The sequence below is a fragment of the Pongo pygmaeus genome, chromosome 1, assembly GCF_028885625.2.
Source record: "Pongo pygmaeus isolate AG05252 chromosome 1, NHGRI_mPonPyg2-v2.0_pri, whole genome shotgun sequence".
Classification (NCBI taxonomy): Eukaryota; Metazoa; Chordata; class Mammalia; order Primates; family Hominidae; genus Pongo; species Pongo pygmaeus.
The window spans coordinates 188,999,312-189,018,508 of NC_072373.2; the positions used below are offsets into that span (position 1 = coordinate 188,999,312).

The 19,197-nt window shown below is 49.8% G+C and overlaps 1 protein-coding gene across 6 annotated transcripts in view; it reads left to right on the plus strand.

Moving 5' to 3' along the window:
- Positions 1 to 19,197, plus strand: part of HIVEP3 (HIVEP zinc finger 3) — a 534,394-nt gene that overhangs the window by 368,035 nt on the left and 147,162 nt on the right. Inside the window, exons 1-2 of one of the 6 annotated variants that reach the window (XM_063665527.1) lie at positions 3,789 to 4,519; positions 5,490 to 5,555. The exons of 3 other annotated variants lie outside the window; for them this stretch is intronic. The gene's annotated coding sequence lies outside the window, so the exon portion shown is untranslated. Of the gene's footprint in view, positions 1 to 3,788; positions 4,520 to 5,489; positions 5,556 to 7,401; positions 7,467 to 19,197 lie in introns of those variants that run through there. 2 more of the 6 variants (XM_054492559.2, XM_063665529.1) reach the window with 2 other exon arrangements.

Genomic DNA, 19,197 nt, shown 5'->3' on the forward strand with positions numbered 1-19,197 from the left:
TGAGGCACCAGGCATGGAGAAGGGCTTCTGGCTTTGGGCTTGAGAAGATTGATGCCCACATCCATGAAGATGAGCAGTATGAGAGGAGGAGGATTCTGAGTCACCATATGGGAGGACAGTAATCAATGCTACTGTTTATTGAGCACCTACTATTTTGTACACTGAAGAGTTCTATTGCAGTATCTTGTCAAAACTTCCCAGCAGCCCTTGGAGATGAGAACGTCAAGATCAGTGACATCAAGTAACATGCCCAAGGTGACACAGTAAGTGTGGGGCTGGAGCCTGAACCCAGGTCTATGTGGCTCCAAGGCCCATGCTGTTATCCACAGCATCGGGTTAAGTCAGGAAGCTGGAAACACAGTTCTCAGGCTGGAGAGAAAGGATGGGAACTGGGTCTGGAGGGTTGGACCTCAGGAAGGTGATATCCATAAAATGCAAACTCTAGTCTCTGTCCCAGGACAGAAGCTTCATGTGTGCAACAGGTCTATGAAGAGAGCACCTACCATACATGTGCACATGCACACACACACATACACATACACACACACACACACCCCAAACAGGAAAACAACCAAAGCATCTGAGTCCAGGAAAGCACAGCAATGGGGATGGAGGATGGAGAGAGGATGGTTGCTAAGTCAGTATAGGACCTAAACATAAATAACCCAGAAGGCCCACAGGGCCTGGTTGCTCAGCCCCACCCCACCTTAAAAGTGCTCCCAACACACTGTGGTGGTCCCTAGCTCCTTGGGAGCAACAGTGGGTTCCAAAAGTGTGTCTAATTTTGTTGTTATAAGCTGGAAACAAAATTCCATAGAGATAGCCTTCTAGATGGCAGATCAAATGCCAAACCTGCCCTCTGCTCTAATCTCTTTTAGCTTGTAAAGTCTCTACAGTGTGATGCTGGCTTTACAGCAGATCCAGGCTCTGTGTGTGTGTGTGTGTGTGTGTGTGTGTGTGTGTGTAACATTTCCGTGGAAACAAGCATTCAGCATTCTAGCCTGGGACAGCTGGATCACAGTTTTCTTGAATTGTAGCTCCAGAAGTAGAATGAATCTTATCTTTCCATCTTGTATGCCCCTACTCCGGCCCTCTCCAACTTTGTCAAACAGCAGTGTAACATTTAGCAGTGGGATATCTGTTTACCTGTCAGTCTCTATCCATGAACACAGGCTTGTGTATTACATGTTCCCAACACAGAAATGGTGCCTGATTCATGTTTGAGGAATGGAGGAATGTGGGAAGGCCCCCAGGGCCAAGTACTGGGACTTTCTCCAGACCTGGCCCAGTTACTTGCAGAGGATGGGACTGATAGGAAGGAACTGGCACCTGGTACCACCTGCCTTTCAGATACATGGTGGGAAAGGTGCCCTGCACCCCAACTCTGCCTTTCTGCAGACTGGTGGAGGCCTGGTCTGCAGGTGGGGGCTCACAGAGCAGAGTCGAGGTCAGGTTGGTAGCCTCGAAGCAGGGCTGCCTGCCCCCACCTTCTTTCTCTGCGCTCTGAGGCTGGAGTCCTGAAGACCTTCTGGCTTCCAGTGAGAATTGGCACCAGAACTGAGGTAGGGGCTGAGTCTTGAAGTGGGGACAGATGGTTGTGGGAGGAGCTAGGTGAGGGCTCCCCAGCTGACACTCCTGGCCTGGAGAATGACTACCGCTGGAAAGGCCTGCGTGGCTTGGAAGGCTCAGGGGAATCAAGTCTGACTGTGTCTGGTACAATGAAAGGGCTTGACAAATTGCATTTTCCTTCATCCTTCCCCTCCACCTCGTTAGGGCCAGCTCAGGACTCCGTGTTTTGGGGGGTTGGCATGGGGATATCCCAGGCTCCCTGATGGCTGCAGAGGAGTTTGTCAAGAGAAAGGAGGAGACAAATCCCAAGCCACCCCAGTCTCCTGAGCATTCAAGCCAGTCTAGCTGAGAACCCCGCCTTTCATCCCAGCCCCCAGCCAGGGACCCTAGGACATCAGCCACAGTTCTGGGTTGGGTAAATTCTCCCCTGTCTTCTGGTTAGTTTGTCTTAGGATTTGCCCCTCAGGACCATTCATTCACTTAACAAACATTTGTAAACTTATCAGTCCTGGGAGGGGAGAAGGATCAAGATGGAAAGTTCCCTGAAGCTCCCAGTCTGAGGAAGAGGAGGCCCCCAATAACTGACTTCAAATGTGAGGTGATGGGCAAGTCTGTAGAGGCAGGAACTATTGAGTTGCCTGTGGCATCATGGAAGGCGACCAAATCCATTGGGAGGGTCCCTTGAGGCCAGGCCACCTCTCAAAGGTGGGGAGGATGTCATTCAACTTGGGGCAGGAGCAAGGCTGTCATCTGAGCCTGTGTGTGTGAATGATAAAAAGTCACCCCTCAGGGCATATGAATTATAACAAGGCACCCACCTCCTCTGCCTGGATTTGCTTTCAGCCAGAAAATGGGAAGCAGGACAGTGGGGGCAGGGCAGGAGTGGAGTGAGGAGCAGGAATCTGTCCCAGGGGGCACCCCACCCCAGTTGCCCTGCTCAAGAGAAGGACCTGTATCAAAGGCAGGCTTGGATTCAGGGTGTGAAGGACAGCCGGAGGGGTGGAGAAGACATTTCAAAGGGAAAGCCTGTGTGAAGACCTCAAGAAGTGGAAACTGGTGCAAAGTGGTGCGTGTTGGGGGTGGTGGCTGGGCAAATGGCAGGGTGGGCTGAGCTCTGGGAGATGCAGCTGGTCCGTGGGGCCTTGCATGCCAGATCAGGAAGTTTGGTCCTTCCCTTTGGGGCTTTGTCAGAGGGAGGATGACCCAATTAGAGCTGGGATTGGGCCCTGGGAGCTGATGGAAGTTGAGAGAGACTGGGGTGGTGGTGATCCACAGAACAGCTGGGCAGCTTGGCAGCTGGTCAGTGGGTTTGCAATTGTGTACGTGAGTGTGCAGACCCATGTCCAGCTGCAATCACACCTGCCTTGACTCTCTGCAAGCCCTAGAGCCATAGCTTCCTCCTCTCTGCCCCTAGGAGTGTAGTGCCTCTTAGAAAGTGGGGGTTCCCTTCATTAAAGCTGGGGGTCTGGGAGGAGTCTATTTGCTCTGATCTGGCTTTGGAGGAAGGGTGGCGGCTCAATCAGAGGCTGTTGTATAAAGGCACACAAATGCCCAAGGTCACTAATCCGCCCTTTGGGCATGACTTTGGAGCCAGAGGAAACCTGGAGCCTCCAAGGATCCCTCTGGAAACTTGGGTCAGCATAGTGCTTAGTTCCCTGTGGGGCCTCAAACTTTCATGACCCTGAAAGGGAGTGCTTGGTTAAATTCTGCATCCTAGGCACTTAACTTACCTCACTCTAGTCCTGGCTTAACCCCACTCTACACCCCCCACCCCCAGCTCCATTATCTCCTCCTGAGGCTGTTCCTGGAGTTAGCCAAACCCAGGGCCAGCCGTGGTTCCACTGTGGCAGAGGGCTGACCTCTGCCAAATAACATTTGGTGGGCAACAGTGAAATAACAGATCACGGAGAGAGATCTCAGGGTCCTGGCCTTCCCGCAGACCTGTGGGGGCCTGACTGGGAACTGGCTCAAGCGTGCTTGATCCTGGCCAGAGCAAGGACCAGAGTGACTCAGGCCCAAATCCCGAGATCCAGCAGCTTCTGGTAAAGTCAAGCCATTGGGAAGCCCCGGGGTGTCCCCCGCCCCCACCCCAGGCCTGAGCCCAGGGAGGCCCTGGCAGGCCCGCCCCGCCCAGAGCTCATTAAAGCGGATTCCCGCCTGGGGAGGCGCGGGCTTCCCGGAGCCGGGCTGGCACCCAAGGGGAAGGCGTAGAGCGCACACTTTGGGGACGGCGATGGACGCCCGCTGGGCCCGGGTGCGACCAAGGCGTGGCGCCGAGTGGCAGGGCCCCGGCGGCGGCGACCGGGGCTTCCCTGTCTGCCCTCCCTAGAGGGCCCAGGAGGAAAAGACAGCGCGGGAGCCGGGGCGGGCGCGAAGGGAGGGGCGGCACCCGGAGTGACACGGCCTGTCACCGAGGAGGCCGGCGCGCAGACCCTCCCCGCGGCCGCCGGCAGCCAGGGATTCCCCGGGCGAGGAGACCCTCCCGTGGCAGCCGCCAGCCGCGCCCGGGCCCATCTGCGACCCCGGCCGCGAAGGCATCCCGGGGTGGCCAGCAGTGAGGCCGAGCGGGCGGGAGAGGCGCCCCGGGCCGGCGGCGGGGTCCCGGTGCTCGGCGACAGGAAACTCTGGGGAGTGAATGGAAAGAAGTGGGTGGTCCGGCCCCTGCGACTTCCCCTGACATCACTGCCCAAATAAGGAGCTTCCAAGCGGCCGCGGGGCGGCCCGGAGCCGCGCCCGCCGCCGGCGCCCGCCCGCCAGCCCGCCCCGCGCCCACCCCGCGCCGCGTGGGCCGCCAGCGAGCGCCCGGGGCACCGCCGGGCGGAGCCGAGCCGGGCGGAGCCGAGCGCGCGGGCGCTGCCGAGCCGCGCGGAGGCCGGGCGCGCAGCCCAGCGCAGCCCAGTCCAGCGCGGCGCAGCCCAACCCAGAGCAGCGGAGCCTCGGCCGCCCGCAGGTAAGCAACGAGCGCCCCGCGCGCCGCGCCCCCGCCGCGGCCTGGCAGCCCAGGGGCCGGGCACCGCCGAGCGGGCGGCAGAGGGACCGGAGGGAGCCGCGTCGGTGGGAGAGGGCTGGGCGCGGGCGCGCGTGCAGTAGTGCGTCGGTGCCAACTCCCGGGACCCTTGGAGTGAGGGGCCCCGGCTTCTTCGCAGCCTGCGGTGGCCTGATGCACGCGCTCTCAGCCAGCGTTTTCCAGACGCTACTTCTGTCACCACCCTAGGGCGACACAAGCGTTCCCGCGTTCACACACTTCTCTGGCACACTCGCGCCTGGCACGGCCGTTGGCGTGCACAGCCTCCTGTGTCCAGCGCAGACTCTCAGCCCGACGCGGCGCTCACCCCTCGCACCCACGCATACCGTGGGACACACCGGCGGGAGCTGCTGAATGGGTTTGGCAGCCCTAGCTTCCCCCAAGGCCATGCAGTTTCAGTCTGTCAGAGCCCACCAGCCTGGGGCTCCTCGGGGCTCATTGGGAGTGAGTTAAACTAGCCTTGCTCTGGATCTTCCCGAGGAGCCCCTCCTCCCGGCATAATGACACCTGGCACTGGGGGTACATCCTAGCAGGTTGTACCTGGCGTGGTCAGGAGGGTGTGGCGACTGGGAGAGATCTACTCCCACTTCACAGCCTGGATGTTTCCAGAGCGGCTTCTACTCCAGGGGCATTTCTGAGAGCACCCTCCCCGACCCCCCCTTAATCAGAACAGGGTGCTTGGGCTTCAGACAGAAGTGGTGGTGGCTGCAAAACAGGTGCAGATAGCATCAGCCTTGGCATCTTGCAGGGATCTCTGCATAGTGGCCACAGTTGTTTATCTATAAAAATATAATGTATTGATTGATGTTTCATCAAGGACATAGGGGAAACTGATAGAGCCAAATTATGGGTCTATCCCTTAGTGACTCTGGACAGACTCCTTCGTCTCTTTCAGGCTGTGATTTATCAAAAATGGAATGAGTGTCCCCAGAGGCATGTTTTTAAGAAAGATTGAGATCACGTAAGTAAAAAATGTTTTGTAGATGTAAAGCCTTGTGCACGTGCCAGTAACTGTGGTTTGGATGATTTCTGGGCTGGTAGTTGTCATGGCTCTGCTCTGTGACTTAGAACACCCTTTCTGTTCCATCATCTGCAAAAAGGGGTCATTAATAAGTGTCCTGTGTGCCTAGTAGCAGATTTTCCCAGTGTGTTCAGTGGATTGTTAGTTCTGAAAGCTGTTCCACCAGTAAAGGTTTCCCTGTTAGAGTAAGAATGGCAAATTGTGCAAGCTCTCTATTACCCTTTTGGCCAATTACAATCCATACTGGCAAATGAAAGGCTCTGAGAAGTCCTGCAATAAAAGACTCTTTAACTTTGTCCAACCCAGCATTTTTTTCTAGTTGCGGGCCCTTTTCAAGTTAGTAGGCTTGCTCTCCAAGGAAACAGTGCTTCAGGGCCTACCCATAGAGATGATGTAGTGTTGTACAGTTGCAACCAAACTTTGAGAGCTAAATTCTAATTGGTCTGTTTTAATGGAGAGTGAGCAGAAGCCCAGAACAGTTAAGAGGCTCATCTGAGGTCACACAGCTAAACAGTGGCCCAAGATCACCCAGTAGTTAGTGGTAAAGCACGGACCACAACATGACTCCCCATCCAGTGCTCTCACCTCATTGAATGACATCCAGAAGTTGAGAATTTTCCTCTAGAACCAGTCTTGCTGCTTTGTATGGACATTTTGCAGAATGTGTTTAAAAAACATAAAGATTCAAATGATTTATTGTTGAATGAATTAAGTGATGACCAGTTACCAACTCTGTGCCATTCATTTTGGAGACTTTAGCATGTAAAGTTCAACCAGATGTGGAGCCTGTGGTGAAGAGCTTGGTAATGGTACCACAGTCATCTCTCACACATGCACACGTACACATGTGTGTGCACTCTTACACACTCAAACACCCACTTCTACACACAAGTTTGTTGCTACATGTGCACACACCCACAGCCCACTCTAACTCACTCACACACGCCATCCTGTACACTCATTCGCACGCACAACCCTTCTCCTCTACACACACCTGCTCCCATGCACTCTCACTTATGCGATCCTGTATACTTGTTCATACTCACACATCTGCTCCTATGCACACTCTCACACACACACATTCGTCCCATTGTGTTCTAGGCTGCAGCTATGAGGTAGTTGTGGCAATGGGGATGTCCCCTTGTCCCCATGTCCCCAGAGCTGGTGAAGGGGGGCCAGGCACTAGCTCCCCAACATGAGTACTTAGCATGTGGGAGTGCTTTGCAGGGCCAACCCAATGCCGCATTTCCTCCGTGTCTCCCAATTTCTTCCATTTTCTGCCATATTTGCGGATATTGGCCAACTACTGCTTGGTTGCATGTGATGGGACAGCAACAGCTCTGGCTTCTCCTGTGCTGTTTGCTTTAATCAATGTCAAAGCACTGTGAGGGCAAGGACCGCAGCATCTAGCAGAGAGCCTGGCATAGAGGAGAGGGTCAATAGCATTTATTGAATGAGTGTCTGCCAGATGCTAGGATGGCCATGACCCAGGCCAACATCCAGGGGGATTTGATGAACATGTTTGCTGAGTGCCTGCTGGGACCTGGGCACCATTCTAGGGACTACAGCAGTGAAAACTATTTAATCCCTTCTTTCAGGGAGTCTGCATTCCATTGGGAAGAGAAATAATGAATATTAATGGATCAGATAAAGCTAAGTCGTCATATACACTCTGAAGAAACTCAAACAAAGCTGTGTGATGGAGAATGCCAGGGAGGAATGGGAGAAGCTACACGTGGGGGCCCAGAGAGTTCTCTGAGGAGCTGACATTTATCTTGAGATCTGAGTAATGAAGAAGTGACAGCCTTGCAAAGCTTTGGGGAAAGAATATTTGCCATAGAAGAACAGCAGGTACAAAGGCCCTGTAGCAGAAAGGAGCTGGGCTAGGGACCAGGAAGAGGCCATACTTTTGCAGTTCGCTGCTGATACTCTTGCCAGCACCCTTTGGAGGGGGTAACTGCTGGTGTTTGATCTGAGACCTACTTATCTTCCTGGTTCAATCACTAAAGCCAAGCAGTGCATCCTGGGCTTTGTGGGGCGGGGCTGCCCTCTAGATCTGTCCATCCTCAACCCCTGTAAATGAGGAAAAGGTCAGACTTCTAAGGACCCTCTTAGCTCTACCGTTATAGAATTCGATGCTCTGTTTGCAGGAGGTTTGCAGGAGACAATTCAGGTGGTCCATCTGGAAGGATTGTGAATTAGTTGTGCTGCTTCCATTATTAATAACCATGATGTCATACATCTGTGCGGTTCCTGATCGGCTGCAGAGCACTCTCCCTTATTATCCTGTTCACTCTGTGGACTAATCTGCCAAGCGGGGGATGGGATGGAAAGAGCGCAGACACTGCCACACACTGCCGCAGGCTCACCCAGGCCACTTCACCCCCTTGAGCCCCTGCTTCCTCCGCTGCAGAGCAGGATCACAGGAGAACCTGCCTCCCGAGGCTCTTGGTGGGGTGAAGTGAGAACATGCACTTCAAGGCCCGGGGGTGTAGCAGGCACTTGGTAACTGCTGGTTCCTGTTTTACAGATGAGGAACTCAGAGCTAAGAGGGATCATGACTTTCTTTTGTCTGCTTCTGTGTCCCTAGTCTTCCCGGCCCAGGGCTCTGGGTCCATAGTGGGCTTTTAATAACTATTAGGTTGAGTTGAGTTGCCTGTGGTCAAATAACTGGTTTGAGCTAGGACTCAAACCCAGGACTTTGGGTTCCAAAGTCCTTTTTATAAACATCACGCTGTTTGGGAATAATTGTCATTAACAAAGACAAACCTTCACATGCATTCGTGGATGAGTTATTGTTGCTTGGTTGAGAATCTTAGAATTGGAAGGTCTCAGCAGTTTTGAGGTGTGATATTCTTCATAAACCAATTAACAGATTTCTTAAGAAACATTTTAGAACCTTCCAGAAGAGGGTGTAGTTGTGAGAAAATGGTCTGAGAATTGAGAGCAGTGGTTCTTAACCAGGGGTGCCAGTTGCTGTCACCTGAGGGCTTTGAACAGAAGAGCTCCAAGTTCCACCCTGATTGTCTGATCAGAGAGTGTGGGGACAGCATGTGGGCATGTGGAGAAGTGCCCTGGTGCTAGATGTTCTGCCTGGGATGAGAAGCCCAGCCAGCAGGAGGCCCAGGAAGTCAGGCAGGCCTTCCATCTGCCTCCCATTTCCATCTGTCCTTGGCTGTGGCTCCGACCCCCTTGTCCCGGACCTGCAAAGGCCACATGGTAGGAGCACGAGCTATGGCGTCCCACAGACCGGAGTTTATATCTCCTGCTTTCTAGCCCTGTGCCTTTCCTATTTGCTTTGCCTCTCCTAAACCTCAGCTTCCTGATCTGTGATGTGGGAATGCTCACACTTACCTACAGGGTGACAGATGTCTCATTAGATACCTGTGCCTGGCACTTAGTAGGTGAACCATAAACAATAACTAGTTTCAGTTGTTAGGATGAAAAATTACTGAGAATAATAAAAACTGCAGTATTTGCGAATGAATCAGCTGCTCCTCAAGGGGGCAATAAAATAGACCAATTTGCCCCAAACACCAGCCTTTAGGAGGAAGGTACATTCCATGCCATAAGCATCAGTCTTTGGGTGAAAGAATTGCCAGCTCTGCCATCTTCCTAAACCTCTTCATTGCATAACCATTGCTGAGGTTATGCAATGGTTATGCATAACCATTGCTGAGGTTATTGGAGAGCTGAGGGCTGAATGGGGACCAAGGCCAGCATCACTTCCCATGCCTCTGACAGATCGATGGGCTCAGAGACGAGGATGTGAGCTTTGGATATCAGTGTGAGTTTAGGCTTGTGCTCACCAGCATCAGCCTGGTCTCTTGCTCCTGAGGCCACCGTGTGGGGCAATTGGGGTGTAAACACCTGGCTTGTGGTAGTCTCGGGAGGTTGTGCTTCTCACCTTACTCTGTCATTTATTCATTTATTCAACAGTGGATTGGGTCCTTCTAGGGGCTCAGCTCTGGGCTAAGCACTAGGAGAGAGTCTGCGTCCCCAAGAAGCTCAGAGTTGAGCAAATCTACCACCCACAGGCCACATGGCCATGTGGAAGTTGTATTTCCTCTCCAGGTCTCAGTTTCCTCATCTCTAGAATGGGATCATTCTTGTTACTTCCCCAGAGGAATATTTTGTTGTTTTTAGGGACCCAGCCCAACAGGCTCTGAAGTGCTGTCTAGGCCTTAGGGCCTCTGATGGAGTGGTCGGGCAGAGAGAACAAGGGCTTCCTTACCAGGAGGAACTTGACTCTGATGCTGGTCCTGCCCTTTTCTCACTGCGTAATTTGCTACATTTTTAAGTTCTCTGTGTTTCATTTTCTTCGTTTATAAAATGTAGTTATAATGCCTTCATTGCAGGGCACTGTGAGTGTTAGTTGAGGTGATCATATAAAGTACCTGGCTCTGAACAAATGCAACCCCCATTTCCTTTCTGTCTGGCTCTTAACTCTGCTGCCTGGTGCATTGCTGCTTTGGAGAGTCATCTCAGCCCATCAGTGCGCAAGTTCAAATACCCAGGAATGGTCAGGGGTAGGCAGACAATCAGATTAGAGCTCCAGGTAATAAGCACGTACGTGTCCCTTGGTGAAAGGCGGGCATGGGGAGATGGTTCCAGCCCACAAAGGAATCGGGGCCAGGGTATGGAGCTGGGAGTCCTGGGTTCTGTTCCTGGAACTGCCACTAAGTACTGTGTGTCATTTGCCAGTTCCCTCCCCTGTCTGAACCACAATGTCCTCAGCTGCAGGCTGGCCTGAGGGATCCCCTGGGTTTCTTCCTGCTCTGAGAAGTCCATGGGCCTTTGATGTGCAAGTGCTGAGTGAATACAGTAAGGAAGTGAACTGGCTGCGTGTGGGGGTGTGGGGATTTTACCAGCTTTTTCTAGCCTGGACTCTGTTGGAATTGATTGTGTGAGGAGGCCAGCAGACAGGCTCTGGACAAGGAAGAGACTGTGGTTTCTAATTGGCAGAGCCACTCATGGGAGAGGAGGCAGGCAAAGAAACGTTAATGACATTAAATTAAATTAAAAGAAGGGCATTACCCTATTTTTTTTCTTAAAGAAGACCCAAAGGGCTCTGAGCCACCTGCTTCCCAAATAGCTTTGTTCTGATTTGAATTCAACAGTATGTTTGGGTGTAAAGAGTTGTTTTCAAGTTACCAGTGTGGAAGCAAGAGATTACAGAGTAAAACCAAGCATATAGTCATTCACTTAGCAGACATCTGTTGAGCCCTCACTGTATGTCAGGGCTGCTCTAGGCACTGGGGTACAGCACTGACCAAAACAGAGCACAACTGGGGCTGTCAGGGAGCTCATAAACTAGTGGAGGGAGGCCAATCGTGAACAAAGGAACACGGCAATAGGGAATGTGTCAGATGGGGTCAGTGCCATGGAGAAGCATGAAGCAGGGTGGGAAGTTAGAGAATGCCATGGGGAGGGATTCAGGGGCTCTTTTCTCTCTCTCTTTTTTTTTTTTGAGATGGAGTCTCACTCTGTCACTCAGGCTGGAGTGCAATGGCACAATCTCTTCTCACTAGAACCTTCGCCTCCTGGGCTCAAGCAATTCTCTCACCTCAGCGTCCCAAGTAGCTGGGATTACAGGCGCCCGCCACCACACCTGGCTAATTTTTGTATGTTTAGTAGAGATGGGGTTTCCCCATGTTGGCCAGGCTGGTCTTGAACTCCTGACCTCAAGTAATCTGCCCACCTCGGCCTCCCAAAGTGCTGGGATTACGGGCCTGAGCCACTGTGCCCGGCCTCAGAGGCTCTTTGCTGCAGGATGGTCAGAGAAGGTATCACTGATATGGTGACCCATGAGTGGAGCCATAAAGGAAGTATAGAACTGAACAGACTAAGGAAAATTTCCTTTCTCTGTGGGGCACGTGGAGGTCTATGGAAACATCTCATTTGAAGCTGGAAGGGTCAGCTCGGTCAGACAGCTCAGACTCTGGGCTGTCCTGCTTTGGAAACAGTGTATCAAGTCTGCTTAATGATAATTGTTACAGCAACTTTAATAATAATAATAGTGAGCCGCATGGGACAGGGCTTTAAGCCTTCAAAATGTCTTTCCACGTAGACTGTCTCATTCAGCTCTCTCACAAGTTAGAAGGTATTATCTCCAGACTGCAGTTGAGGAACCTGAGAACTATAGATGTGGGGTGACAAGCCCAGGACTGTATCAGAAATGAGGGGCAGAGTGGACACTCAAACCCAGACTTGCTGCCCACTGGACACTGTTTCTCCCTGCAGGGCAGCTGGGATCCACTATAGTACCCAGCATACCACCTTGTGTGCAGTAGAGAATGGTATCTGTTTCTTGAAAACAATAATAAATCCATAGATGAAGGAGGCATGACAATTAAATACCATGTTGTATACTGGAATGGATTCTGGAACAGAAAAAGGACATTAGTGGAAAAACTGGTGAAATAGTTACTAGTAACGTACCAATGTTAATGTCTTAGTTTTGACAAATATACCTTGTTATGTAAGATGTTCACATGGAAGGAAACTGAGCAGAAGCTATATGGGGTCTCTGTTCTATCTTTGCAACTTTTCTGTCAATCTAAAACTATTCCAAAAGTGAACATTTTATTTAAAAATAAATGAATGAATCCATATACACTTCCACTAGCTGTCCTCCTCAGGGTTGCTTAGGAAAGCCATAAAGAGTCATTAAGTAATTAAATCTCTGCTACTGGTCATCTCTAAGCATACTATCTCGAGTTGCCTGTGTGAGAAGGAGCAAAATTATAAACCAGGGCCTGTAACAACACTGGCAGAGGAATTTTCTATTGGAGATTCCTTCCCCAGGGACTGCCCCCAAGTGAATTTCATGTATACCGTATAACTTACATTTTAACCTATGCCAAGTATGCCCTTTGTATTTGGTGAAAGTTCACCAACTCAATTTCACTTGATGCTATAACAGACAGAAACATACTTTTACTTGTAGAGCTATATCAAGTGAGTATATATCTATATAATGAATTGCAGTGACGATAGCTGGGAAGGAGTAGGTGCAAGGAGAACAGAGTCAGAAGAGTCCGAGGGCTGGAAAGGCCTTTAAAGGTAATCTGGTTTTCTTTTGCAGTAGAAAACATTTAGGCCCAGGGAGAGGTGTCTCATGGAGTGGATGAAAGAGAACAGGGGCCAGGGGATTTTGAGGCTTAGTGCCTCATTCTCCATTCACAGAACAAGTGAGTTGGCTTAGGTGAGTCTCTGGGGACCCTTGGGCTGAAAGCCACTGAGCAAGGGATTGATCCAGGCCCACCCTTCAACTGCTGAGCCACCCAGCTTAGCCTGTGCAGGACACCTGGCCTCCTAACGGTTTCTTGCCTTGGCATGCGAACATTTGGTGTCGCCCTGAAATCTAGGAGAGGCACCAGATGCCCAGGTGGGCAGGAAACCATCATCATCATGGGTTGATTAGAACCCATCTGTTTTTTTAAAAGGGTAAGATATCCGGGCTCTTTATTTTAAGCAAGCTCTGATCTTATGAAATAAAGAAGTCCAGCTTTTCCCATGATGTGTTTGTAGACCACAAGTGCCATGGGGTGTAAAGATGTGTTACAGGGAGAAAATGAAAGTCCAATGGCCAAGTACATTTGGGAAACTTTAAAGACCCTTATCCTGTAGGAGTTCTCAGTCTTTAATATGCAAAAGTGCATTGGGTATCTGCAAAATAGTATGTGTGTGTGAGGGTTGTGAATGTGAGTGTGTGTGTGTAGAGGTGGGTACCATGGGCACCTTTTTAAGGTTAATTGATCAGAGAACAAATATATATATGTTATATATATATATTATATACATACACACACACACACACACACACACACACACACATTTAGACACATACAGAATAGCTGGAGAAGAGTTCCACAGAAAAACATTTTGGGAAATGCTAAGGTTATCTGAGGTCAAAGCTAAAAAAATTAAAGTGAATAAACAGTGACTCAAAACTTATTTCTGCATGTTAGTTTCAGCATGTCAGTTTCTCACATTTTTTCCCACTTTGTTAGCTTAATTTCTTTTTTCCTCAGAAGAAAAATGGCATGCAAATGATCCTTCTCCCTTCCCTACGTGCGGTGCTCATGGGAGGCAGAAGTATTGTGTGTGCTCATTGAGACGAGGGTAACCAAGCTCATGTGACAAATCAATGGTGGGTTTGTAACCCAGAAACCCACGTGTGACATTGGTGTTTAGGAGCTAAAAAAGAACCTTATTTTAAAATGCCACTAAAGACCAAAAACCCTTTTGTCATGCATAGCTTTCACACGCAGAGTTGCCAGCACCTGCACATACACAGGTGAGTTTGTTACCTCTCAGGGCAGGCTTCTTTACTGGTCAGTGTGCCTGGTCAGTGGAAATGCCCAGTGAGGTGGGGACACCCTCTGATTTGATGATGATTTCTCACTAGGCCGATCTTCACCTGACTCCTTGTCCCAGCCTTTCACCCCTCCACGTTGCTCATAGGGTGAGTCCTGTAGACTGCCTGGCTCTTTAAAACTCTTCCCATCCTGGGCCCTGCCTCAGCCTCCACTTTCCCTGATCCTCGGCCCCATGTGTAAATCCTGCCCCATGCCAAATCCTGCTCCTCACTCCCCCAGGCACGTCCCCAAGCATGTCAGGGTTAGGGGCCAATTCCATGCTGTGATTGCCTCTCGTTGGAAACTGGACTTCAGTTTCCTTACCTGGCATATGAGAATAATACTCTCTTAAAGGCTCTGCAAATAAAGCAAAGGATAAATAACAGAGAGGGAAATTTTAAGGGAGAATTTTCTTTCTCTGTGGATTAGATGGCAAGGGATATGTGGGAAGGCTTCAGAAACAACTAATTGGTGATGACGTGGTTGGCTTAGCTAGTTCTTCAGACTCTGGCATGTTCTTATCTGACCTGTGTGACCTCAAACAAGTTACTTGACATCTCTGAGCCTCCCTTTCCTTGGCTATAAACATGGACTGCAGTGACCAGCTCTCAGGGCTTTGAATCAATGCTGTGAAGTTTGTCAGGAACCCAGAACAGTGCCAGGTGCATCGAAAGCTATGTATTAGTTATTATTTAAAGAATTATTAGTTAGAAAATTATTGTTCTATCAAGTAACTAAAAACATAGCCAAGTTTCAGAAAATGTTCAAAAGATAAACAGATAGTACACAGATATAAAAATGGCCCATAAATATATGACTAATGCTCTAGCCACCGAAAAAACAAAAGATTGTAAATTAAAAATGAGATTGTTATTGCCTAGAGGTGGCAAAATATAAAAAAATAAAAAAAATAGGGAAGATCTAGTACTGGCAAGGGCCAAAGGGTCTTGAGAATCTCACTTGGTAACAATGAAAATTATAAATGCATATTCAGTCATCCCTTGGTATCCATGGGGAATTGGTTCCAGGACCCCCTGAGGGTGCCAAAATCCACAGCTACTCAAGTCCTTTATATAAAATGGTGTAGTGTTTGCACATAACCTACACACATCCTCCTGTATACTTAAGTCATCTCTAGATTATTTATGATACCTAATATATTGCTTACATATCACTTCATTTATGTGGATCACATAGTCCTTGGCACACAACAAATTCAAGTTTGGCTTTTTGGAACTTTGTGGATTTTTTTTTTTTTTGAGATGGAGTTTCACTCTTGTTGCCCAGGCCGGATTGCAATGGTGCTATCTCGGGTCATTGCAACTTCCGCCTCCCAAGTTCACGCGATTCTCCTGCCTCAGCCTCCCAAGTAGCTGGGATTACAAGTGTGCGCCACCATGCCCAGCTAATTTCTTGTATTTTTAGTAGAGACAGGGCTTCACCGTGTTGGCCAGGCTGGTCTCGAACTCCTAAACTCAAGTGATCTGCCTGCCTTGGCCTCCCAAAGTGCTGGGATTACAGGTATGAGCTACTGCGCCCGGCTGGAATTTTTGTTCCAACTATTTTTGATCCTCAATTGGTTGAATCCATGGATGTGGAACCCACAGACAGAGAGAGCTGACTGTACCCACTTTGGTCCAGTAATTCCCTGGCTACAGAAAAATATGTACTCAAAAATATATGTGTACAAGGTACTCCCTTGTAGCATTGTTTGAAATAGAGAGAAATTGGAAACGACCTCAGTGTCCAGCAGAGACAATGCTTAAAAAATTTATGGTGCATTTATGCCAGAGAATACTTTGGGGCCATTTCAAAAGAAAGAAATGATCCTTCAGGTCTTAACGTGGGAGGATATTCAGAATGTATTCTTAACTGGAAAAAGGTTTCTGTGTGATATGTTTAGGACAATCTCATTTTTATATAGGAAAAGTTAAACAGTTAAGTCTGTGTGTGCACATGTAGAAATGTTTCTGCACTCAGAGAAACAGCCTGGGAACATGCCCAGTGAACTATGCTTGGTGGTTTCATCTGGGAAATAGGCTTTGAGAGGATGAAGCAGGACTTGTCTACTTCTTACTTTAAATATCTCTTTATTTAAAAAAAAAAAAAACCAACAACAACAACAACAACAACAACAAAAAAAACCCAGAAAACAAAAAAGAAAACCCAAGAAAATAAAGAGAAAAGAAAACTCTTTACATTACAGGATTATTGTGATGATTACATGAGATCATAATACTTGACAAATATTTAACACAGTGCCTGACACTTAGCAAGCGCCCAGGAAATGCTTCTAGCCTCTTCTTCCTTCCTCAGAGTCTGCACCTCCCCTGCCCCCACCATGCCCGTGCCAGTGTTTTTCCCTGACTGTAAGATCAGTAAGCACGCAATGGTGCTTCAGCAGTGTCAACACATGCCACTGCTCTGTCACCGCCCACGTGTCTGCCCTTGTGGGGCCACCAGTCTAAAGGACCCACCCCTCCCATTCCCTAGCAGTCCCTCGGGTCCTTTCTTCTTGACCCTCTTTTGAAGAGCTGCCATCCTTAACCGGGTGCTGCCCAGCCACACCTCCTGGCTCCCAGAAGGAGCCTCTAGCCACCTTGCATTGTGGGGCTGCCTCTGTCACCACCACATTCCAAGGGTGAATCTTAAGGATTTGGGTCATTTCTGCTTGCCGTTTTGTTTCTTTTCCGTTTCCGTTCCCGGCCAGGCTTTCCCACCCCCGGGGATGTGGGCTTTCCTGACTCCCTTCCCCCATGAGCTTCCACCTGGCCCTGATGAATTCCATCATGCCTGCTTAAAATCATTTTACTTGCAATTTGCTAATTTAATTCTAGTCTTACAGAATTTTGGCAACCCTGCCAAATTGGGTGCCAGATGCAGATTTAATGAGCATATTTTCAGTTATTTCTTTCCTGTCTTCATGAAGATGCTGAAGAGAACAGGGTCTGGAACTCATCCCCAGGGGACTCCGTCTCCAGAGCATCCCTCCCCGCATTTGATCCTGAGCCACTGGGCATGACCCTCCAGCCAGGTCTCTCCCCATCTAACGGGAGGAGCTCTTTGGAGAAGGAAGCTATTATTGCATCATCTCCTAGTCTTAGAAGCCCCAACCCAATTCCCATCATTTAGATTTCATAGGAAATGTATTTGGGGAAAATTACTTATTTCCTTCGGCCCATGTCTCCCAGCAGCCATATGCAGCTCAACAGATGTTCAAGATGTGTTAACAAACACATATTGAGCCCTTTTTAGAGGGATTTCTTGCAGTGTGGCCTGTTGACTAACTGCAACAGAATCATGGCGGGGAATGAGGGGATTGGGGAAATACAGATTCCTGGGCCCTGCCCCGCAGCTGTAGAATGAGACAGTGGGAGAAGGTGGAGCCTGGGATTCTGCAACCCAGAGGATTCTTATGCCTCCAGCGTTTCCACATGTGTTACCTCATTTCAATTCATACCAACCCCTTATGGGAGACATTTTTATCTCCCAGAGTGAGACTCAATGATGTCAGGTGGGAGGCTCAGGCCACAAAGTGATGAACTTCAGAACTGGGACTCTACTTGAGGCTTTTGAGTCTAAATATAGAGCTCTTTCCATCTTCCCATAGAAGCGGCTCAGGGCCCAGCTCTGTTACCCATGATCCTAATATTATATGATCCAAAGCAGGTCTATGCCTTCTCGAATAAATCCACACAGCCTCTGCTGTGCAGACAAGGATGCAGAGGCTCTGAGCATTTGAGCTACCAAGCCATCAAGTATGCAGCACTGTTAAAGCAGGATCCAGGACCCATACCACATTGGACTCTAAATTCTGTGCCAAGCAGTGCCAAGGGCTAAATGGAGCATACGATGTCCTCTCCATCAAGGAATGGGTGGGAGAAACAAGTGCAGTTCACTGGCTTCAGTGGCAGAGGCCATGACTTTGGGCAAGTCACTTCCACTTCCATGCCTTGGTCTTGTCATTGGTACAAGGATGGGGTTGGCCTACAGTCCATGACCTCTGAACTTTTAAATTCATGTAACCCCCCTCCATATCCTCCCAACTTTTTGAAAACCCAAATAAAATCTTAGGCCACATCCCAATACATACAAAGAGACAAAAATTGGAGACACCTTGAGCTGCTCAGGGCTTTCTAGGAGGCAAATTGGACACATTTCATTTAGCATTTGCCATTGATCATCTCTGTGTCTCCTCCCCTGGCCCCCCAAGTGGGACATGGTGGCTGCAGCCTCAGGCTTTGGAGTCTGGCACACAGAGGTCCAGCCTGGGCCTGCCACCTTCTGGCTGTGTGACCTTGGGCAACTAAGTTGCTTCTCTAAGACGGCGGTGATGATGGTTGAGTGGAGGTGAGGGATGAAATGCGTCAATGCATGCATGTGTAATACTTTGCTGAGTGCCCAGCATGTAGGAGGTGCATTAACTCCATTTTCCTTTGTCGGACTAGGATGAAAAGACATGAGAAATTAAACAGTCGTGGGGGACATTTCCCAGGGTCATAGAGACACAATGCCATATGAGTGAGTGGTATAGGATGGTGAGGCCCAGGCATTTGTTGGTCTGTATATTTCAGCAAATGTTTCAGCCCCTGCAGTGGGTGAGATCTTGTTCTATGGAAAAAACCTGTAGAAAGAGGGGCTTTTGGAGAAGGTAGGGTTTGAGCCCAGCTTCCCAGATAGGGCTCCTGGTGCAGGGAGGCAGAGCAGGCTGGCAGGGCTCACCAGGAGCAAGGACTGGGCTGGGGGCTGGCAGGGCTTGTGAGAGTGGGTCCCAGGCCCACCAGGCAGGGCCCCACCAGGCAGGCACGTCCCAGAGGCCCAAGGAGGGGGCCAGATCAGAACATCCCATGGGCTTCGGGCCCAAGAGACCAAGAGTGTTCTTCAGATCCCAATGTTTGGTGGCAAGAGATCCAAGAAGGAGTGATTGGGACTTTGTAGTGACTTGTGGCTCAGAGGCAGTGAGGCTGAGGAGAGAAGGAGACTCCAAGCTCACCACAGTGGTGTGGAAATGAGGTGACCAGGCCCGGCCCCACAGTCAGATCCCTATGTTCCCCCTGCTGGAGGCAGGCTGCAGGAGGAGTGTTCCCCAAGGCCTCAGCATGCCCTGGAAGGGCCTCCAACTTAGAACCCACTGGAACCTCCCATACTATGATGGAGAGGGTGGAGAACGAGAGAGCAAAGTACCAAGGGAAGGGGAGGCTTTCCATGTCAGTGGGGTT